Genomic DNA, 6,000 nt, shown 5'->3' with positions numbered 1-6,000 from the left:
TATGGAGAGTGTTGTGAATTGTGTAAGACTGATGAATCCGCAGACCTGTACCCCTGAAACAAGTAATACATTATATATTAATAAAAAATAAACTTTTAAGCCAATAATTTCAACATATTAAGAAATGGATACATTCCTTAAAAACCCACTTTCCCCAAACTAACACAACAAATATAAGATATGAACACCTATAGATTTGTTAAGGAAATTGAATTTCTGATTAAAAACCTTCTCGGGATGCCTGGGTGGCTCAGTGGGTTAAGCCTCTGCCTTCGGCTCATGTCATGATCCCAGGGTGCTGGGATCGAGCCCTGCATTGGGCTCTCTGCTCAGCGGGGAGCCTGCTTCCTACTCTCTCTATCTGCCTCTCTTCCTACTTGTGATCTCTCTGTCCAATAAATAAATAAAATCTTAAAAAAAATAAAAAATAAATAAAAACCTTCTCTAATCCCAGATTATTTTACTGGTAAATTCTCCCAGAGATTTAATAAAGACATAATATCAATCATACAAAATCTTTCAGAGAAAAGACAGTAAGCGAATGGTTTCTAATTCATTTTATAGGACCAACAAAATATTGCTTCAATAATCTGACAATATACCAGATATAGAACCAGTATCTTTTATGAACATAGATGTGAAAACCCTTATAAAAATGTATGTGTATGTGTATATGTATATGTATATATATTTACATTATTAATTTTCATTATTTATGCTAATTGTGTTCTATAAAGTCACTGTAAATACTGACCTAGCCAAAATTCTGTGTCATTCTTCCTAGGGGACATATAGGGATAGATTTCTATGAGTCCCTGGTCACAATATTTTTATCAACGAATAAGTGCATAACTTTTAAAAATCTCTACTCTGTTTAAAATTTGTATATAGGGTTATTATATAAATATATGGTTATACATATATACTTCATATATATGTGGTTATTGTATATAATATATAAGTAAACATATGTATATATATTTAACTAACATTGAACTAGACCAAACAGTGTTTTAACTCATGACTGACTGAAGCTTATTTAACAAATGTATTTTCTCCATAAGGTACCATAGTCTCTTGTGCTTTGGAACATTTGACAGCATTTCATCACTATGGATGGGGGCCATTCTAAACAGCAAAATCCCTGACAAAAAAGTGCAAAATTGAAAAAAAAAAAAAGAAAAAGATACTAAATAGCCGTAAAAAGAACACTTATTTAGTTTGAGAACTGAAACAGGAGGACACAGAATCTCTTTGACCTCAGCTGGGAATGTGCCTCTTGGCACCTTCAAATCAATTTTTTTTGCTGCTCTGCACATGCCTGCAAATGACAATGAAGACACTGTGAGTATTGTTTTGGGTATTATAAATAAAGTGTAGTGAGTAAGTGCACTTGCAAATTCAGAATCCATGAATAATGAGGATGAACTCTGTCTTTCTGTCTATTTGTCTATCTATCATTTATTTTCTTGGCAAATCTCATCAGGAGATCAAAAGACTCTTATAAACATGTAAAATGAAGTTCAAAAAGAAAATTAGGGATAAACTCTAAGAAAGATGAAATGTTAGAATTATATTACTTTACAGTGATACTTTTCATAATTTTTTGAAGTAATTGATCATTTTCTGGTAAAATATGAAATAAAATACTGAAATTGACATGGTATAGCTGAATAACCCTGGTACAAATTGAAAGTATTTCCAAAGGGTTACATCTCTGAAGTTTTTAAAGCAAAGTAACTGTCACTGTCTGTATTGAAAAGTTTGATTCAATTTAATAACCATTTCTGATCCTAAAAATAAATTCTTCTAAATTGGGCATACATATTTCTGTGGTAAGATAACAAAGCCAACAATAGATTTAGTTATGAAATATTACAGACATTTCTATGTAAGTGAGAAACAAACTAATAATGTTAATTGTTTCAACATATGCTAGAATGTTTTTGAATTTCTAGTTGGTTTAGGATGACCTGAAACAGACTATACATATACACATATGAAAAGAGAAAACAGAATTATTATAACTTCCAGACAATATTTGTATATCTTATTTGGAAATTCAGAAAAATAAACCAAGAAATTATTGAACTGAAGAAGTTTATTAAGGTACTGATATATAAAGTAAATATTAAGGAATCCCTTAATTTTCTTATACCAGAAAAAATTATGAAATATGTGAAAATGATGCAACAAAAATGGAATCACATAAGAGAGATATGTGTGTTGAAAATGAAGAAAAATATAAAATTGTATTGAGTGACACACACAAAAAAAATCCAAAGTAATCTAAGAGTTTAATGCAATAAGATTTTTTTTAACTTTCTAAATTTTCTTAAGTTCATTTTGAAGAATAAACAAATTAGAATATCTAAATAATAATGAACTAGAAAGTATTGATAGGGTACACTGGAATGAAAATAGACGATTACTAGCTGAGATTCAGTTCCTCATATTAAATGGGTGAGCAGAACTTATGATAAAATGAGCCTCACAAATCAGTGGAGAAGGGAGAAATTATTCAAGAAATGGTGCTGGACAATCGATACCGGTTTTCAACTTACACTTCATTTCATAATTTGAGATTTAGAACTAATTTTAAAAATTAAAAAATGATAGAAGACCATAATGCAGAAAGAATGCTTATAATTTAATCATTTGGCAATAAGAAGACAACATGGTTTCTTTTTTTCAAAAACGGCAAAGTTATTTGAAAAGGCACTTCATTATGAAGACGTATGAATGGAAAATGACCAAAGGAAGAGACGCTCAACATTAATTATCTGGAAATGCAAATGTAAATGGCAGGGAGATAGCTCTACCTGCACACGAATGAGCACTCAGTGGAAAGAGAAGTCAAGTCCAAGGACAGCAAGTGAAAGTGGGTGGGGCTGTACAGGCCACGTTCAGGAACATATTCAAGAAGGTGGTAGTAAGACCCGTACATGCTCAGATCTCACAAACCAGTGTTTGGTAAACTGTGGGCCAAAGGAAAAATCTATTCCACAACCTTATTTTGAATAGTCTGCCGATGAAGCATTTTTATTTATTGCATTTTTAAAGGATTGCAAAAAAAAATCACATGTACGTAAAGAGTAGCATGTCACAGACCACATGTGGCCCAGAAAGCATACAATATTACGTAATCTTCTATTAAAAAAAGGTGTACATATTCCTATTATAAACAGTGAAACTAACTATAATGAACACTCTTTACCCTAAGATCCCTTGCTGAGAGAAACCAGCAGAAAGTACAATCCAAATTGAGCAGAAGAACCCTCGTAACAAAAGCAAACGTCAGTTTAGATAAGACTGAAACAGGAGAACAGAGCCAGCAGGTCTTTGAAAATGCAATTCATATGCATTTTGCAACACTTTTGGGACAACACAAAGGAGAGATCCAGAACCAAGAATCTAGGAAAGTTATTCTGGCCCACTCTCTCATATTAAGATTATGCAAAATTTATCACCCTTAAATACAGACCAGAAGAGTAGTGTCTTCATTACTATTTAAAACCATAAAGTTATTACCAGACAAGTGAGGAACAGAGTTAAATTCTTTGAGACAATGCTTCTAAGAATAAAGGAAATTCTTCATTTAATGTTTCAAAGTGAGCTTAAAGGAATTAAGAAATCAATGCAGGGGCGACGGGGTGGCTCAGTCAGTTAAGCGTCTGCCTTCAGTTCAGGTCATGATCTCAAGGTCCTGGGGTTGAGCTCCGCACTGGGCTCACTGCTTGGTGGGAAGCCTGCTTCTCCCTCTCCCACTCCCCTGCTTATGTTCCCTCTCTCGCTGTGTCTCTCTCTGTCAAATAAGTAAATAAAATCTTTTTAAAAAAATCAACGAAAACTGGAGCACCTGAGTGGCTCAATCGGTTAAGCATGGGGCTCTTGATCTCCTCTCAGGTCTTGATCTCAGGGTCATGAGTTCAAGCCCCATGTTGGGCTCCACGCAGCATGGAGCCTACTTAAAAAAAAAAAAAAAAAGAAACTACAAAAGAATAGAAATACAAACTACAAAAGGATACAAGAATACAAAAGAAAACAATAAAAACTGAAAACTTAAAAAAAAATCCAAAATGAAGACTAGAAGGAACCAAAAGTAAATATGCACAATGTATAACATCTGAAGTGCAATATAAGGTTAAAAGAAAAGGAAAGGGGGCACCTGGGTGGCTCAGTTGGTTAAGCGACTGCCTTCGGCTCAGGTCATGATCCTGGAGTCTTGAGATCTAGTCCCGCATCAGGCTCCCTGCTTGGCAGGGAGTCTGCTTCTCCCTCTGACCCTCCCCCTTCTCATGCTCTCTCTCTCTCATTCTCTGTCTCTCAAGTAAATAAATGAAATCTTAAAAAAAAAAAGAGTTTTTAGGGAAATTAGAAACGAAGAAAGAGATTAAATGTATTTGAGAGAAAGTAACAGATAAAGAAGCAGGGAAAGATGATCCAAAGCTAGAATCAAAACACTGAAAAGTCAAAGGACTGAAGCAGGAAAAAACCAAAACAAAACAAAACATGTGTGCCTGTGATTATAATAATCCAAGAAAACTTTTCTGAAATAAAAGATTTTTAAAAATTCACAAAAGAAAGAAAAGGTAAAGCAAAATGTTAAAAATTTAGACGTAAATTTAGACATAAATAGAAATAACAGCAAAAGACAATCATTAATAAGTGAAATTACAAAATCAGCAAGTGTTTTATGAAAATAGTCTGAAAGCAGAGGAATTGTTAATCTTCTAAAAATACACAGCCTCACAAAATTAAGTCTACTAGAAACAGAAAGTGAATTACGCTCTTTATAATCAAATGATCTAGTGTTAAATTTCCACAGACACAAAAATATCCGGCCAGATGTTTTCATAGGGAAAATTAACAAATGTTCTTGTTTTTCATGACCTTGACAGTCTTGAGGAGTATTGGTCAGGTATTTTGTAGATGTGCCTCTACTGAATTTGTCTGATGTTTTTCTCGTGGTTAGAATGGAGTTACAGGTTTTGGGGAACAAGATCACAGAGATAAAGTGCCATTCTCATCACTCCACATCAAGGATACACACCATCACTTCCTGCCACCGATGTAGACCTTGACCATCACCTGCCTGAAGTAGTGGTTCTAAAGCTGTTCTTTACCCCCCATTTTCATGGAATAGTCTTTGGAAGAAAATGGCTATACACAGGCCACTCTTAAGTAATTGGGATTTATGCTCCATTTTCCTAATAGCAAAATTTCTACATAACTCTTTTGGAATTCTTCTGCATGAGGGATATGTCTCTTCCCCCCAATTTATTAATTTATCTACTCTTTATATCAATGTAGATGCATAGATATTTATTTTATATTTTGGGTTATAACCTAATCCTATATCTTGTTCAGATTGTTCCAGATTTTACCATTGGGAGCTCTTTCATTGTGTCCCTTTGAGACACTACCATAAACAGTGTTCTGTTTTATTTTTTTTTAACTTAATTACATTTGGCTCTGCAAGTGGCTCCCACCTCATTTTGCATATTTTCTGTTCTAATTTAGTCCTAGAATCAGCCATTTTCTAAGGAACCCTGGTTTCTTTTATTGGACAACAATATTAGAAACCAAGATGTGGGCACTAATTGGGCTCACCGTTACAGATATATGACTCTTTTATGCTCTCTCAGCTGACCTAACAAGGAAATATATGTGTCTATACTAACATGTGTATGTACACATATCTATGTATATTTTTAGATGTGACTATTCATATCTATATTAAGATAAATACAGATGAAAGACCTGAATGTGAGACAGAGATCCATCAAAATCCTTGAGAACACAGGCAGCAACCTTTTCGACCTCAGCCACAACAGCTTCTTCCTAAACACATCACCAAAGACAAGGGAAACGAGTGAAAATGAACTTTTGGGACTTCATCAGATAAAAAGCTTTTACCAGCAAAGGAAACAGTCAAGAAAACCAAAAGACAATAGACAGAATAGGAGAAGATATTTGCAAATGATATATCAGATAAAG

The sequence above is a fragment of the Lontra canadensis genome, unplaced genomic scaffold, assembly GCF_010015895.1.
Source record: "Lontra canadensis isolate GAN:19392208 unplaced genomic scaffold, GSC_riverotter_1.0 scaffold104, whole genome shotgun sequence".
In the NCBI taxonomy this organism is placed as follows: domain Eukaryota; kingdom Metazoa; phylum Chordata; class Mammalia; order Carnivora; family Mustelidae; genus Lontra; species Lontra canadensis.
The sequence above is the reverse complement of the archived record's forward strand: the minus strand, read 5'-3'. Positions refer to the sequence as shown.